This window comes from Mirounga angustirostris, unplaced genomic scaffold (genome assembly GCF_029215605.1).
Source record: "Mirounga angustirostris isolate CCGP_5_RB_7025 unplaced genomic scaffold, mMirAng1.0.hap1 SCAF_2, whole genome shotgun sequence".
Lineage (NCBI taxonomy): Eukaryota > Metazoa > Chordata > Mammalia > Carnivora > Phocidae > Mirounga > Mirounga angustirostris.
In genome coordinates, this window is record NW_026991710.1 from 91,902,294 (window position 1) to 91,921,451 (window position 19,158).

Here is a 19,158-nt window from a genome sequence, read left to right on the forward strand (position 1 = left end):
AACTGTATCTGGTAACAAATACTTATGACAGCCTCATTTCTGACCTGTGTCACAACACTGTGATTGAGTGGTGCTGTTTCAGGCCACTTCCCAAGAACAAAATTTTCCTGAAATGTAGACGTCATTACTAATATTGATCATGGCAACAATACTAGTAACACTGCTCGTAATCAATCCCCAAGGTTACTTTGAGAACTGCGTTTTTGAAATTGATTTTTGATCACAACATGTTGTTGGGCTTTATAGCCTTATACGCAGAGCTGGCCAAGACGCTCATTAGTCCATTCACTAAGTTCATTTATTCTCAACATACGAGGCTCATGGATGAGAACCACTGACCAAATGTGATAGACTACAAATACAGACATCTGACGCATTTCAATCAATCAATGTGGAATGAGATCTACTCTTTGCCAGGTACAGTTCTGGAAGTTAAGACGAATAGTGAGAGCCCCAGCCCACTGGGATCTCAACGTCTACTGGAGGTGGCAAAACAATTTCAATGTAGGAGGATTAAATAAAATGGTAAATATGAACACAATACATTATGAGCTCAAGGAAAATGAACTGAATCCACAAGGGAATGATTAGAGAAAGCTTTGTGAGAGAGATAGTACATCGAGCAGCTGCCCACTGTCAGTAACTATACTGGGGGCTGTGAGCCAGAGATAGCTGTTAAAAAGTCAGCATGGCGCCTAACATCAGTGAGCTCACAGTTTAATATGAAAGGCAAATCCATTAACTAATCTCAAAGGCAAATGCAAAGTCAATGAACTATGTTGGTGCCCTTGACCTTTCTTCCTTCTAACCAGGCCTCTTACCTTCACCAACCTGTACTCTCTTGCTCCTCTGTGGCAGATACTTCAAGAAATAATTTCTTAGCACAAAATTCTCTCCCCTTTGGGAATGGCCACAAACATGGGTGTAAGATGAGAGGTCACATCTTTATATGACATGGATGCCCTAGAAATAGCTGACTGTTCCAGAAGTCGACATCAGACTGAAACTGGACCATTCCGTGATCTCTCATTAGAATTTGAAATTCTAAACTAAGATGCACAGGCACATGTGAAGCACGTTAATGGCAACACTCTATAAAGAATGATGACAAATTCCTCACACACGGGAGACTCACCCTGCTTCTGCTCTCTGCACATGTTGCTTGTTGGACTCCTTTCAATTCTATAAGAATTCTCCTAATTTCCTTCCAACTGCTTAGGCTGGCCAGAGTCAATTCTTATGCTTATAGACCAAGAAACCTTCATACATGTCCCTCGCCCACAGTCTCCCAACTCTTGTACCCAGTCTAATGGTATTTCCCTGTGATCAAACAATTTGCTGAGAGGTTAATTGCCCGTAAAGCTTAGCATGTTATCTACCCTCCAGAGAGGTCATTGTTTGGGGGTGCTTGTGGAGACACAATGCTGGAATCCAGAGAATTTATGGCAGGGGCATTTCAGGACCTACTGAACCATGATAACCCTATAAAGGAGATATGTGAGCATACAGAGAATTATCATTAACGCCCCTCAAATTTCAACAAATATGATTCCAAATCTTAGTTAGCTCTGTAATTCACATAACCAAGTTTACACAGCTAGTAAATGGCAAAGCCAAAATTTGAAATCAAATTTGGCTATTTTCAAACTTCATATATTTTTGATACCACAGATATATCCGTTAATCCCTATTTTCATTCTTCCTTTAAATCAGTGGTTCTCAACTGGGGGCAATTTTCCACACACATACCCAGAAGACTTTGAGCAATGTCTGAAAACATTTTTGGTTGTTAAAACTCTGAGGTGCAACTGACATCCAGTGGGTAGAATCCAGGGATGCTGCTAAACATCCTATAATGCATGGAACACACCCACAACATTAACTATATGGCCCTAAATGCCAAGAGTGCTGAGGTTGAGAAATTCTGCTTTAAATCAAACAAATAAACAAATTTCTGAAGAATGTACGATTCAAATGTACAAAAGCAAAGAATTAAGCAAAAATTCCATTTTTATGCAAGATATTAGACTAGTATGCAGCCACTAATCATAGATTTACTGATGTAAAAAATATTTATATTTTTAAATGGGAAAGGCATGCTTCATAGCAGTTATATAGAGTATGGTCTTATTTTGTAAAATAAAATATATATATACGAATGAACGTGGGTTCATTTACATGTAGGAAGAAAACTGGAAAGCTATAATACCACTAAGTTAGTAGTGTCTAGCCCTACGGGGGAGGGAGATTAAATGATTTTTTGTTTTTCTCTTTTTTTTCCTTGAGATACATTTCTGCATTAAAAGTTATTAGTTTTCATTTTAAGATATAACTCTACTTGTCAGCCTCATGCTTGACCTCAGCTGGTTCAGACTGGTTCACACTACCACATATTTTGCTTCACCCACCTACATACTCAAGAAAAGAAGCACTGTTTCATTAAAAGAGGCTCAGAAATGGCACGTCTGTTTATGAGGTTCTGGTGCATGTGTGAAAACTTTCATTACATTCACTCAAGGTCTCATATTTCCCCAAACCTCCTTGCTTTGTACTTAGGTGCCTTAGGCCTAATTCATTCTGGTGACATCCCCACACCACTCTTCTTTCTGCTACTGAATCAGTTCTTGTTAAGATCACCTTACTTCTCAGTAAACCTTAGCTAAATGAAACATCTTTCACAACTCCAACTCCCCCCTCCACTAGCATTTAACCGAGGGAATGGAAGAAGAATTTTAGAACTTAAGTTTTTAACCTAAAACTCAAAACAAAATCATTAATTGAAACACATTTTTTTCCCAAATAGTTCTAAGCACCTTAAAATTGACCCTCATATCCTTTCCAGATTTGCTTCTTTCATGAGGCACAGTAGCTGTAGCCGTAGTTGTTGTAGTATATGTCTTCTTTCTATTCCTATCAAAGCCATAAGAAAGACACACTTGATCTTCATTTGGGGTATTAACTGAATAGGATGGGTCAGGTACTAAAAGATGAAGTTCTTTGCTATAGTTACATTTTTTTTTTTAAATATGGACAACTGACTAGGGAAAACCTTCTTTGGGGGGCAAAGGAGCAACTTTTCAGTAACTGAACATTAGCTATCCCAGATTATCAGAAAAGCATTTTCTATAATTTTCCTTCCTTGTTCTCAGTGTTTGTTACTACTGCAAAGACATTTTTATAAAACTCAGAATAAAATAGAATGTCACATCAAATTAAATTATATTCCAAACAGTTACGGCTCTTTTCCACAGAATGAGCATTCAAACCCACTGTACATTCTCAGGACCTTGCCTCTAAACAGGTTCTCTTCTTTTCTCCAGTTACTGCACACAGTAGGACATATGTGGTTGCATGTGTAAAAATGTATATATGAATGTGTGTTTGTATGTGGGTATGAGTTTGTGTGGGTGTGTTTGTTTTATTCCATATGAATGGAGTAAGACATTTACTGAACACCTCAAAACTGAGGCTGGAAAATAATAGCAAAAATATGTGTTAAATGAATGACCAATGAATGAACAAGGTCTATAACATTTTAAATAAAACTTAAGAGTGATATATTGTCCTTCTTCCTGAGAAGTTCATACCTTTGTAAGAGAGAGAACTTGCATCACCAGCAACTATTCCCGAAAATTAATACCATCTTTGTCATTTCAATAAATACATTAATTGCTTGAATTGGTATCATGCCTTTCCATGAAGGTATCAACATATTTGATGTATTTTAGCTCCTGGCAGAATGAATTAAGTTTTCAAAAAATCTGTTTTATTGAGAAATTAGTCTGCTAATACTTCATTTAGATTATAAGTAATTAAGGATTCTATATAATCATGGGAAGATGTTACTTTTAGCTGAACTGAAAATAAAATTATAATGAAACAGAGATGATATATTTCATTTTTAAATGATGAGAATGACTTATTGTTGGATTAAACCCAAGTTACTTTCACATGTAATAAAAGGCAAGCTGTTTAGTTCCCATATATGGCAATTTCTATGATTAAGGCTAATTTCTCTGGCAATTGTAATAACCTCAGGAAATTTCATCCACAAAAAGCAACGGTCAACTGTTCATCATAAATAATAAAAGCTCTTTTTCATGGAAAGATATTTTAAGACAACAAGCAATTAATGAAATTATACAAGTACCCAGAAATTGCAAATGCTAAATTTCAAATGACATGTCCTTTAGCTATCCAACCAGCAAGAGAAGTCGTTTAAAATCTAAAAACTATTGGTAAAAAAAATTACAAGGGAGGCGCCTGGGTGGCTCAGTTGGTTAAGCGACGGCTTTCAGCTCAGGTCATGATCCTGGAGTCCCTGGATCAAGTCCAGCATCAGGCTCCCTGCTCGGCAGGGAGTCTGCTTCTCCCTCTGACCCTCCCCCCTCTCATGTGCTCTCTCTCTCTCATTCTCTCTGTCTCAAATAAATAAATAAAATCTTTAAAAAAAAAAATTACAAGAAAGAAATTAATTACTCATGAATAAAATTCAATATAAATGTTAGAAATGTAAATTAAAATAATAATATAATCACAAAACAAGTAGAGAAAGAATAAATTAATAGAGTGTAATAGAGGTTTATAATGACTATGTTCAGTTTTGTCCCTAAACTCAAAGCAAATAATTTATATATCTCATACTTTATATAATCTCATACTCTATATTTATCTCATATATTTATCAGAAAAAGTTGATATGTAGAAACTGACTTATATTTAAACTGCCTCATGCACTAAAATCAGATTTTTAATTTTGTGAAATCATAATTTCTCAAGTACTGGAAATACTTCCCTATTGTCAAAACTAATTTTTACCTCTGTTAAAGGACTTTCTTAGATTTGGATTACAAACACATGTTTGTATTATACCAGAAACTTTAACTGAATAATTTTTTAAAACAGTGTCACTATCTGGGAAGACAGTGATAGCATTGTGATGGATCTAAATAGAAAACAATTTCTACTGTTCTCTCTGGCTCTTTCTGCGTATCCTGGGTCAAGACCTCCTGTTGATCAATTCTCGCACCAGCTCTACTAGTCAGGTCTAAAGGGTTCCCTTCCAGTTCAATCTCATTAGCAATCCCTAAATTTCAACAAAAATCAAAATTAAGTGGTGATATGTCCCAGAAAATTACTCAACGCATCAGACTTTTATTCAATGATGAATTACTTTCTATGATAGGCAATAATTTGTCTAATACGCTACTCATTGTATCTCTTAAATATTTTTATATCTCTGAGTTGTATCTTATTTAGCTTATTTGGTCCATCCATCTTCACAGATCTGAGTTTAAAGCTGTTTTCCCCCCTATATGAACAAGCATGTCATCTGCAATGAATACTCTGCAGGGTGTTGTCGCAGACATTTTTGTCTGCCACATATCTCATATTAGATATCTATTCTGTAATAGGTCTTTAGGACATTCCTCTGTTGACAGAGCATCAACCCACTGATGAAAATTAGGTTATCACCCCATGGACAAGCATCACTAACTGAAACTCTAGAAACCAAACCATGGAACACTAAGAATAAAAACAGTAAGAATAGTTTCACATGCTGTATGTGACATGCAAAACATAGTATTTGTTCTCACTCTTATTAAAATGGAATATTTTCCTTCACCTGGTCAATGTCAATTAGTTATAGTTAAGCCACAATATTTTGTGACATGTGACATGTCTCTCAATAAAAGGAAAAGTATATCATAAGCCTACTTCTTAGCTGTGACATGCTGTCTAGGCTCTGGTATGCCTCAAGTTGGAAAATATGCCTTTCCCTTCACAAAGAGAAATACCACATGCCACAAAGACTGTGAACCCTGTGGGGTTACTTACTTACGGTTTTCTGAAACTCAAAACTACCTGTTTTTAAGGCATATGTTATTAACATATTTTATTTAATTTTTTAAAAAAGCATTCTTCTAATAGCAATTTATTTAGTGTTAGGATAATCCCAAGCAACTGCAATTCCTTCGACTACTCTATGATATTTTATTTTTAAATCTCAGGTAACATGTCCTTGAGGTGAATGCTACAGCTATCTAGCTATCTTCAAACTTTAGACTGACTATCTAAAGCAGTGATTCTTAGACTTGTCTTCACATTGAAATCATCTAGGAGATTTAAAAACATACCAATGCCTATCTTCTACCCCAGAGACTGCAAATCAACTGGTCCCAGTGTGGCCTGAGCTTGGAGATTTTTAATATATCCTGAGATGATGCCAATGTGCAACCAAATTTGGAAACTACTGGTCTATAGGAATATTGATTAACATACCACCTTAGATATTTACTTTCATCATTGTCTGACAAAGTCAGAGAATGATATTCAGACTAATTAACCTTATTAGTAATTGTTACCACATATTAAAATGCCAAGCATTTTGCCAACATTTTATCTAATCCTCACAACTATTATTATTCTCACTTCGTACATGGAGAACTAAAGGTCAGAAAGTTTAGGTTGTTTTCCCAATGCCATCAACTAATAAATGGCAGGGCTGGTATTTGAATCCATGTCTGTTTGACACTAAAAGACCTATTCTGGGGCATCTAGGTGGCTCAGTCGATTAAGCAGCTGCCTTCAGCTCAGGTCATGATCTCAGGCTCCTGGGATAGAGCCCCATTTCAGGCTCCCTGCTCAGCAGGGAGTCTGCTTCTCCTCTCCCTCTGTGCTCTCTCACCCTCCCTCCCTCTCTCTGTCAAATAAATAAATAAATATCTTTTAAAAAATCAATCAATAAATAAAAAACCTATTCTTTCCACTATGCCATACATTTTCAGTGGAGATAATATCACCTCCAAGGAAATAAAAATTAAAGAAAGTGAAGATCAAAAGATTCTCACATATTACAATGGGTTTTGGCCCTCCAAAGTTCAACTTTGCTGATGAAATCTTATTCTTTAATATTTAATTTCTCTTATTGAAAAAAATTTAAATTTAACTTTATTTTTCTACTTAGGAGGTTAATAATAAAATAAAAGTTTGAGAGACACTGTACTATACCATACTCTGCCTCCAACCATTTTGGCTAATAATTAGTTAACATGTATACTACTCACATACCTCATACATATTATCTACTTATCTACATTATATAGAATGCCTGTAAAGAAAGTGTCTCTCCCCTCAATTTTATAATTCCCAAGTTGTACTTAACAATTAAAAAGAACCACAGTATAAACAAAACTATGTATGTTATAGGTCCCCATGATGCTAATGATAGGAGAGGAAGTAGTAAGTCCAAAGAGCATTATCTAAAAGTCTGTATGAATGTCTATTATATTGTTACTCCAGCATTATAGCAGTAGGTTGTTGGTTCAAAAACTTGGGAATTTCCCGGGTGAAATCTGAAACTGGCCCGGTGCATGGAGGGCAAGGAGAGACCAAAGAAAAAAGGCAGAACACTCCAGATTGGTAGGTGGCAGGTTTAGCAAGGGAACTTACTTATAAGGCTTGTCTTGGGTGGCCACAAGATGAGTACATCTCTACACCCCACCTACCAGAATCTTTACAGTTTATATAGAGGCCTTAACTGGATTCAGTCACAGAATATGGTCTCAACAACACATTACTTTCTCAAGGCTGTGTCCTTGAGGCAGCCTTTAAGTATACGGGAGAGGGTGAGGAGTCTCCAAGTGCCTGGATCCAACTTGAGGGTCAACTGGTGGTCCTGTCCTCTTGATGACCTCCTTCAACATAGGTATATACCAGGGTAAGCTTTCTTTGATGTGACATGGTTATATGTCAGATTATTTAAAAGTTTAAACATCTGGAGGCAAGAATCAAATCATTCAACTTTGTATCTCCTATAGCACTGGGTGTCATATAAACTAGTCAATCAACAAATATGCATGAAATTAAAAAGAAAATGGAATTTCCATTACCATACCATCACATAATCCAATACACACAATAATAAAACAATTTTAAGCAAACTTTAATTAGTATTTATTGATTCAGAAGATGTTTTTTCTACTTTTTTTAGAACCATTAATTTTATTTTTTTAAAGATTTTATTTATTTGACAGAGAGAGATATAGCGAGAGAGGAAACACAAGCAGGGCGAGTGGGAGAGGGAGAAGCAGGCTCCCCGAGGAGCAGGGAGCCGGATGCGGGGCTCGATCCCAGGACCCTGGGATCATGACCTGAGCCAAAGGCAGATGCTTAACCGACTGAGCCATCCAGGCACCCTTAGAATCATTAATTTTAAAACATTTTTTATTCTATAAGAGAGGAAAGTGCAGCACAGAATAAGTATCAAACTTTAATTTAATATCTTCTCTTAAAAACTACTAATTCAGGGGCGCCTGGGTGGCTCAGTCGTTAAGCATCTGCCTTCGGCTCAGGTCATGATCCCAGGGTCCTGGGATCGAGCCCCGCATCAGGCTCCCTGCTCTGCGGGAAGCCTGCTTCTCCCTCTCCCTCTCCCCCTGCCTGTGTTCCCTCTCTCGCTGTGTCTCTCTCTGTCAAATAAATAAATAAAATCTTTAAAAAAAAAAAAAAACCTACTAATTCGATTTACCAAGTTGTCACCATTGCCCTATGAATAACACATAAAGAAGCATTTGAGGATACCAGCAAGTGCTCAACTACTGAACTCAGACTTTGGCTAAAGTCAATGATAGAGGCTACCTTACAGTAACCTGTAGGTGCCCTCTTGGGAAGATGTATCCTAATTTAAGCCAAAGAGTCAACGTGTATATGCTCATATTAAGGAAACATAGAAAGAAATTGAAGTAACAATCAGAAATATGGTGTCATATGCTCATTTGCCCAAGGCAAAAGGGCTTTTAACAATTTCCTCAAAGGAGTTATTACTTTGAAAACTAACAATCCAATAATCAAGGAAGACTTCTTTGTGAGCATTCTAGAAAAATACCCTGAGGCTTCTAGCTAGTGAAACAAAAACTATTTGAGAATGTTCCTGGGGGCCAATGACACCAAAAGAGGAGTCATTATAAGCTATTAGCTGTGAGTTGCTATCCACACCCATGGCCAGTGGGCTGTACAGAAGAACAGAATTGAGGTAGAAGAGAAAATCCAAAAGGAGTTTTCTGTAACCCTTTATGCACCTAGAGCTCCTACCCAGATTGAGTATCTTTTGTTGTTCTTCTCACTAAGGAGAAAATAAAGTCTACCAGAAAAAACCAAACCAAACCAAACCAAACCAAAACAAAAAAAAACTAGCTAAATATGCATTACAGAACTCAAGCCAGTTATTGACTCAGAAGGGTAAAGTAGAATTCAGATCCCTGGCCTAAAGGGAGTCTATCCCATCGAAGGAGATATAATAAAAATAAAAATAATAATAATAATAATAGTAATAATAAAAATTGTCTATAACATTTGTTGACTATTTGCTATATGTAAGTCACCATGTTTGGTGTTTATATTCATTTTTTCATTTAAAACTTTCAAAAATCTCATGAGAATTTTTTCTTCTTATATACAAAGAAAGAAGGCTAGAGAGTTTAGGGTATAAAATGCTGAACAACAGAATTTGCTTTGAGTTTTCTTGTGTTATAAGCTAATACTTGAACTTGCAAGCTTAATCCTCTCACAAAAACCTTCCTTTTCTTACAGCTATGGGTGTTACAGAGAACCTTTGCTTCCTCTGTTAGTGGCAGAAACCTAACTCAAACTAGGCAAAGCATAGATCCTGTTAAAATACAGATTCTGATTCAGAAGCCCTGAGGCAGGGCCTGAGGTCCTATATATCTAGCAAATTCTTAGGTGATGTCATAGACCACACTTTAAGTAGCAAAGCACTAACCTTCTTTCTATGTATTGCCCACATATGTTTAATGTGGTAGATGCTCTAAAGCTTAGGACTCACCAACAGGAATGAATGCAATCTCACATGCTTGTCTGAGTATGATGCCTTCTCAGGACCAGCTGTGTCCCCGTCACAACACTGAAATAGCAGAGGTGTTGCACGTCAAGATCGAGACATATTGGCAGAACTCTGTGATAAAAACACTTTACAATTTCATAGCACCTTTCATTCCAAAGTGTTTCAGAAGCTATATACATTCAGCACCACAGAAAGATGATAGAGGCAGCAGACTCCATGGGGTGAAGGAGGTGTCGAGGGATGGAGTGGGGGTGGAGGAATAAGTAAGCCAAGGACAGTGGGACATTTCTCTATTAAAGGCAACACAACACCAAAAAATTTTCAATGGAAAAAAAAATCTTTAAGGTTCATGTTCAAAGAATGATAATGATAATAGGCTAATGTTCAGAATCATTTTTATAAGATCATCTTCTTTCAATAAATTGCTTATTCATATGTTTTTCTGTGAGCCCAGAGAAAAAGAAAAGAAAATCACAAATGAGCTAAACAAACAAGATTATTAAAGATATCCGGAAATCTACAAGGTCTGAATCCAATAACTACAGCTTATATAGACTATCTCAGACTTCTTAATTAAACAATCAAGTCCTAAAATCTTAGAAGACAGCTTTCCATAACATAGTCCGTGGTATGGGAAGTAGCTTTTTGTTTGCAGAGCATTTAGTAGAAGAAATGACTTTTCTAAGTATTACAAAATGCAAACATCTAACTTAAACTTAATATACCTGATGACAATGTGGGTAGTTTATATATGTTCTGGAGGGGGGAAAAAAAGTCATTAGATGACAGAACTTGAAAATGGAAACTTTTTAATGACTCCTAGAGAGTCTGCCTTTACAAGAAATCCATTTTCTAGCTGCTGTTTCCCATTTGTTACCAGGGACTCTTGGGGGGCTTCCAGTGACTTGGAAAGAGTTCTATTTTCACTTCTGCTGGCTCTTCACTTCTGTGACTACAACCAGATGATAAATGAGGACCCACAAGCTCCCACAAGACAGTTTGAAAGAGTCTGTTCTCCAGGCAGTATGTGGCTACCTGCCAGGGAAGCACATACCAAATTAAAAGGGCGAAGAGAGAAATCCTTTGCTATTTCATATTTCCTGGGGTTTCCAATGAACTCATTGCATTAGTCTTCGTTGTGAAATGTTTCAGTAAATGCGTTTATTTATGAACATTCACAAAAACCTCAAGATAACAAGGAAAAAGAGAACAGGGTTTCTTAGACCAGAAATCCATCTTTCCACTCTTTTTTATTCACTATCCTCCTGTCTTTTCTCCTCCCAATTTCACTTGAGACAAGGTGGTGAAACCTTCCCCCAGCCAGCAGATAACAGTGGTCACTCCATCAGGAGGCAGTAGTCTTGAATCCCAGAGTTATTGTTTTGTCAGAGAAGAAAATCATGCTACTCTTATGCCACAAAGGTATTTTCTTTAGGAAAAATCATTAAAATGACCTGTTACTCTTGTGTCCTCACACTGTAATTCTGGGCCACAGGAAAAGTTCTGCTCAAAGTCCTATTTTTATAAATGATGAAAGTAACTGATGCATCTGGTTATCTCTCAGAATTTTGTCAGTTTCACAACTAGAAATGGTGCTGCCAGGCTCACTCCAAAGGAAGCTGGTGGTGAAGTGTAGCCTTCAGATAAGGATTTACACTGAGTCCAGCTCCAGAAACTGCACAAAAGATTATAGATATGAGACAGGCAAAGAGAAAGGTGCAGTCATAAAATTAGTTATTGCAATCTTGCAGATAAATGATTATGTTCCATTTTGGTTTGCTATACATTTGACAATAACTCAGAAACAAAACTGAATATACACCTTGTGAATTATAATAATCTAAATTGCCAGCTTGGAATAACAATATAAAAAGAAAGGAAAGTTACCAGTTAAATGGCATATTTTAAGCAATGTAGTCTTTGGAATTATATCCTTATTTGACTCATCATTTGACTTAGTGATAGTCCATTTGTTCCTCAAAGATTTAAGTTGCCTAAACGTTTAATTAATGTCAACTACATAAATATCAATTGAAGGCTTACTCCATTCAGGCACAGTTCTAGGAATTGGGGATTCTTAGTAATCAAGACAAGTATGGTTTTGCCTCTCAAAGTTTACTGTCTAACATTTCAGTCTGGTTGGGCATGAAGAATGTAATTGTCCTAGCATGAACTACTGAAACTAGAACAGTACTATTGAGACCTTTATAATCCTTACATCATCCACTACTTTTTGAACACATATTTATTGAGGGTAAGTGTTTATCTTTAACACAAAATTTACCATACTGATCTGTACAATCTATAAAATCTAACAAGTTCTCTTCTGCTGTCTGAGTCCATTCTCATTAGAGACACTTTAACATGGATAATATAACATTTTCAGAGCTCAGATGAACAGTTTAGTGTAACTGAATTTAACTCCAAAAACACCTATTGATTGTTTCTGAAGTATAAAACATATTGTATGCCCACCCCGCCCCTCAAGGAGCACAAAACCAATTAAGACACGGTACCCACTCTTAGGTTGTTTTGGTGGCATTCAGGAAATATTTACATGAAGAACAGGAATAGAAAGTAGAATGAGATGGACACTGTAACATAGGTTTAAACTTATGCTCAAGGTGTATGTGGTATCAAAAGGTTAACTTTAGCTAAGACAAGGGGAGAAGATCTCTACGGAAGCTGTAACTGCAAGAATGCCATGAAGAATGAATTAATCTCATCAAGCAGATTGGGTGAGGGCAGAAGAGTACAACAGTTAAGAATTGGCAACACAATATGATGGTCAGCATTCTGGCACTCTTTCTTACTAGTTGTATGACTTGGTCTAGTTTCTCATTTGTGAACAAGGATAACATAAGAGTACATAATAAGGATGCTATAAATTTTAAATATGATGGTACATGGAAAGTACTTTACACAGTGCCTGTTACCTAGTGCTCAAAAAAATATTAGTTTCTATTATTATTAGAGAGTAAGAGTACAGGAAGAGAAGCAGTGAAGTATAGATTATGTTTAAGGAATAGCTGAAGAGGCATATGCAGAGCCTATTGAAAAAGGGACCTTGAGAGATAGATTATTTTTTTTAACGATTTTATTTATTTATTTGACAGAGAGAGACAGCAAGAGAGGGAACACAAGCAGGGGGAGTGGGAGAGGGAGAAGCAGGCTTCCCGCTGAGCAGGGAGCCCAATGAGGGGCTCAATCCCAGGACCCTGGGATCATGACCTGAGCCGAAGGCAGATGCTTAACGACTGAGCCACCTAGGCACCCCTTGAGAGATAGATTATTGAGGGCCTCAAAATACAAGAAAAGTAAATGGCCTTTATTATATAAGTAATAAAAAACCACCCAAGGGTTTGGTATAAGGGAGTAAGTGACATAACCAAACCATAATTAAATTGTATTTCACCCTTACCAATTTTAAGATATTTCAAAAGTCTTTTTAAAATGAATACTTGTACAACGATCAGGATTTTGAGATAATAATAACTACTGTTCACCAAGCACTTAATATACACAAGCATTGTGCTCAGTACTCTGCATATTTTTTATTTAATCTTTACCCAAAAAAAATCAATAAATCATGTATAATCAGATAAATATAACAGAAGAGAAAACTAAAGGTCAAAGAGGTTAAAAAAAAAAAAAGACCAAGGTCACACAGCTTAACGAAAAGTGAGTATTATGGAACAATAAGTCCTTCAACAAACTTAATAGCATGGTTCTGGTTTGTTCTATCCCAATATATATCACACTCCATTGTATTTGACTGCTTAATTGTCTGCTATCCCCACTAGAGTGAAAGTTCCTTGAATTGAGGATTGTACTTCAGTCACTATTGTGATCTAGGCAGTTAACAACCATGTTGTGAATAAATAAATAAATGGATAAATGTAATTTTATGACAGAATTTTTCTTAAGTGGCATATTTATAAGCTTCATTTGACTTACTACAAGCCAGTTAGAACTGTTTCTAGAATATATGTACAGAGTTTATATTTTCAATTTTTTAAACTTTATAACCCAGAATAGTTTTAGGAATTTTTCTGGTTTGATTAATGTATTAGACCCTTTAAAATATAAACAAAATACTTTCAGTATTTGATTAATGCACCTTGTATTTGTGCCATCAACAAGTTCATGGTTTTTTGTTAAATAACTTACATTATTCTAGACAAGGGAAGCTTCAATTTTCTATTTTTTGAGTAATCTTTTCCATGAAGAGGAAAAAAGTTATTTCTTAAAACTAGACTACATTTAGTGTCCTCTAGAGTCAATTTAACCCAAATTCAGCCCAGTAAAAAAAGAAAAAGTGCATGACAAAGATCGAAATATGAAACACAATAACTCTAAAAATGGGCAATCAATAAGATTAAAAAGAATACAAACACTTCAGATCATTTAAGTATGGGTTTTGTCTGGCTGACTGATGTTGATTCTCTGGCTCCAAACAGAAGTTATACTGTCATTTGTTCAATACATTGAAACCGATATTATTTGTTAAACATTACAATGGATAATCTTAAATGGCTTGCAATTTAAAAGAGGAAAGCCCATAAAACAATTTGATTTTTCCAGAAGATTTATAATCCAAATAGCTTTTTCTCTTTGGTTCAACACACAAAATGTGAGGCTTATGATGATTCATAAAAGCTAAAGTGTAGCTAGAAAAATCAAGTTCTAGGATTTTTAAATTACCAAGAATAATCCAGACAGAAAAAATGTAAATGTATCTAGATTGGGTGATTACCAAAAATTTTAATTTCTGTTTTAGGATTTCTTTATCTTTCATGTTTTCTACAGTTGTAATAAAGAATCTGATTCCATTTATGATGTTTGATTGTTGACAGCTCTTAAGGCCCATCACCACCCTTCCTTTTCTGCCCCTCAAGCTGATAAGAAACACCAGATGCTGCCCTCTTTGGTGCCAGTGGGAAGTTCAAACCACATCATCCCTGGGCCATGCACAGGAACCCACACCCTAGACCCATCCCCTAACTACAGTAAAAGCTAAGCCAGTCTCCTTTCCCTACTCCTTCACACTATCTCTGGACCTGCTTGGGAGCCAACCCTACACTTCACAGAAAGCTCATTTGCAAGTAATAAATCTTTTCATACCCACTTGGTGCATGCGTGGTATCATCAGTCTCAACATCAGAATCAAATTTGGGGTTAGAGTTCATTCACTTCTATAGAGTGGGTGACAAGTGTCAATGTATATTATTTTCATAATTTAAAAAGCACATAAAAATGAACAACGTTTAGGGGTGCCTGGCTGGCTCAGTTGAAAGAGCATCTGACTGTTGATCTCAGGGTTTTGATTCGAGCCCCATATGGAGTGTAGAGATTACTTAAATAAATAAAACTTTAAAAAATGAACAAGGTTTAAGGGTATTGATGAACCTTATCAGCTTACACCATGTCTCTCATGCACACACACATCCGTGACCACACAGACACATACACATACATAGCAAGATAAAATATATGTCACTTTTCAATGCATATTTCCCAGATATTTTGCAAAAATAATTTTACATTAGATCATGGAAGAAATTAAACTACTGTTTTTGAATAACCTGTGGAAATATTATATGGTATGAATAACTGACAAAATGGACAGTGAGGAAATTTTTATCAGAGTATATTGTGAAAATAAAAGTATTACAAGTAAACATTTACCAAGTGCTATTGTGAACTAGGCTCAGTTATAAAAGCTTTATATGTATTTACTACTTTAACCCTCACAACAACCCTGTGCAGTAGATATTTCAAGATCCCATTTTACAGATGGGGAAACTAAAGCCCAAGGAGATTAAGTAACTTGCTTAAGATCACAAAACTAGTAAATGGGAGAGTTGAGATTTGAAAAACCAGAAAACATGCTTCCACAATTACATACCATAAAATAGCTCCTAAACCATCTTCTCTCTAAAACTTAATAAAACTGATTACTAGGGGATGGTTCAAGATGATGGTATAGGAAGATAGTGAACTCACCTCTTCCCACAGATACACTAAATCTACAGTTACATATAGAATAAATTCCCCTTGGGGGCACCTGGGTGGCTCGGTCGTTAAGCATCTGCCTTCAGCTCAGGTCATGATCCCTGGGTCCTGGGATGGAGCCCCACATCAGGCTCCCTGCTCTGCAGGAAGCCTGCTTCTCCCTCCCCCACTCCCTCTGCTTGTGTTTCCTCTCTCACTCTCGCTCTCTCTGTCAAATAAATCAATAAATAAATCCTAAAAAAAAAAGAATAAATTCCCTTTGAAAAAGATCTGAAAACTAGCTGAACACATCCTTCACAACAAATAGTAAAATCAAGATGGTTAGGAGAGACAGAGATGTAGTCTTGCCAAAAACCCCACCCCCAGCACAGCATCCCTCAATCAGAAAGGATCTTACAAACTGGAGCTTCTCTCTGAGGAGTGAGGGGTTTGTGCCCCATAGGCACTCCAACCCAGGACCTATAATGGAGAAATGAGACCCTAAAACATCTGGCTTTGAAAACCAATGGGGCTCACATCCAGGAGACCTAAAGGACAGTAGGGAACTGAGAAACTTCTCTTAAAGGGCTTGAGTACAGACTCAGTCACCCCAGGGACCAGTGCAAAATGAGCAGTTTGAAAAGCACCTAGACTATATGTGAAGATGATTCATTTGGTAATCTTATAGCATCTGCCAGAGGGGAAAGGGCCTATTTGGGACACTCTCCAGAGCTGGAGACACTGGCAGGCACCATTTTTGTGCTCTCCCTCTACCATGATAATTTTGATGGATGTGCCCAGACCAAGTGCTCTTCCACTGCCTCACTAAAGAAAATACGTGCATCTTAACCCTGCATTTTCCTAACTCCCTGTGAAAGCAGGCAGGCCCCAGTGCTGCACTCTTCAGCTGCCTTGCTAAATCCAGGGAGCATGTGCAGTCGAAAGTAAGAGATACCCCTTGATCACTTGGCTCTGGTGGCCAGGGAGAGGCTTGCATTCCTGGGTCCCACAGGACTATAACAATCAGAGAGACCACTTTTACCAGACTAGCACCCCAGGGCACCACACAGACAACAAACTGAAACACACCCCCAGACTTTTTGTGAAAAAGGCATATTTACTTGGACTGGATCTTCAGCCTGAGGGGCAGACTTCAGGTTTGTCACATATCTATAGGCTACAAAAGTGCTCTCATGGAGTGTAGGTGGAGGGACACCATCTTTGTGCTTTCCCTAGACCTCATTACAACTCACTGGTGTCTCCCAGAAAGGAGTTTATACACTTGTCTGAAGCTCCAAGTTTTGCAACTGTCTCCCAGGAGACATCTCTAGATTGGTCTGATCTGGAGGTTGGCAGAGTTTGATTGTGGTACCAATGAACTGTATATATTTGTATACTTTAAAAGTTTCTGCCTGAGGGTCTGGCTTCCAATTAGTCTGAAACTAGGTGTTGACTGAGAGTCCTCTCTTTGGAACACTGACAGGTCTTGGCACACCCTCAACAACTAGGAACTATTAAGAATAAATCAGGCTGCTTAGACAATTACAAGGGTTTAAGAGACAACCAAGAGCTAGGGCAAGGTTGAAAGATAAGTTCCATCTCCTACACAAGGCCATTTCTTAAAGACTGGAAGAGATAGCTGTTTCCTAGTACATAGAAACAAACAGAGTCAAGCAAAATTAGGAAACAGAGGAATATGTTCTAAGCAAAGCAACAAGATAAAACTATAGGGAAAAGCCTTAAGGAAACAGAGATAAATACTTTATCTGATAAAGAATTCAAAGTAATGGTCATAAAGATGCTCATGGAATTTGGGAGAAGAATAGATAAACACAATGAGAACTTCAGCAAAGAGACAGAAAAATATAAGAAAATACCAAACAGAAGTCACAGAGCTGTCTTCAGTTCTTAATAGTGAACTGAAAAATACACTACCAGGGTTCAACGTCAGACTAGATGAAGCAGAAGAAAGGATCAGTGATCTATAAGAGAGGACAGTGGAACTCACACAAACAGAACGACAGAAAAAAAATATTTTAAGTGTGAAGACGCCTTATGTGACCTATGGAAAAATATCAAGCAAAATAACATTTGCATTATAGGGGTCCCAGAAGGAGAAGTGAGAGAGAAAACTTATTTGAAGAAATAATGGCTGAAAATTTCCCTAACCTGGGAAAGGAAAAGACATCCAGATCCAGGAAACCCAGAGAATTCCAAATAAAATGAACCCCAAAAGATCCATACCATGACACATTATAATTAAAATGTCAAAAGTTGAAGATAGAGAAAAAATCTTAAAAGCAGCAAGAGAAAAGCAATTTTTTACATACAAAGTAATCTCCACAAGACTGAGAGGAATTTTCAGCAGAAACTGCAGGCCAGAAGGGAATGAAATTATATATTCAAAGTGCTGAAAGGGAAAAACTTCTAACCAAGAATATTTTACCCAAAAAAGGCTATCATTCAGAATTGAAGGATAGATAGGGTTTCCCAAACAAACAAAAGATAAAGGAATTCATCACTACTAATCCAGCCTTAAAAAAAAAAAAAAAAAAAAAAAAAAGTTTAAAGGACATCTTAAGCTGAAAAGAACATTAATTAATAGCAAGAAAATATATGAAAGTATAAATCTCATTGGTAAAAGTAAATATATATCAAAGGTAGTGAATTAATCAGTTATGAGGCTAGTATAAAGGTTAAAAAACAAAATAGGTAAAAATAACTATAATTACTATAATCGGTTAAGGAATACACAAAATTTTAGAATGTAAAATGTGACATCAAAACATAAACCATGGGGGGGGAGTAAAAGAGTAAAGTTTTAGAATGTACTCAAACTTAAGTTTCTAGCAACTTAAAATAGACTAGTTAAGCTATTACATGTGAGTTCATGATAACCCACAAAGCAAAAACTTATAGGTGATTAAAAAAGAAGAAGGAGAAGGAGGAGGAGGAGGGGAAGGAGAAGATGAAGGAGGAGAAGGGGGTGGAGGAGGGGTAGGAAGAGGAGGACGGAGGAGGAGGGGATGATGGGGGGGAAAGGAGCAGGAGAAGGAAGGAATCTAAGCATAACACTAAAGAAAGTCATCAAACCATAACAGAAAAGAGCAAAATAAGAACAAAGGATCAGAGAGAAACTACAAAATAGTCAGAAAACAATTAACAAAATGGCAATAAGTACATACCTATCAATAATTACTTTAAATGTAAATGGACTAAATTCTCCAATCAAAAGACATAGACCAGCTAAATGGATAAAAAGCAAAAAAATGACAATAACAACAAAAGCCAAGACCATCTAT

At 36.7% G+C, this 19,158-nt stretch overlaps 1 long non-coding RNA gene across 2 annotated transcripts in view; it reads right to left on the bottom strand.

Annotated features, from left to right (window-relative positions):
* LOC135363630 (uncharacterized) overlaps window positions 1-19,158 on the bottom strand; it is a 605,080-nt gene that overhangs the window by 440,494 nt on the left and 145,428 nt on the right. For both annotated transcript variants that reach the window (XR_010409495.1, XR_010409496.1), the window contains exon 3: window positions 9,845-9,922. This is a non-coding gene — a long non-coding RNA (uncharacterized LOC135363630). The remainder of the gene's footprint in view (window positions 1-9,844; window positions 9,923-19,158) is intronic.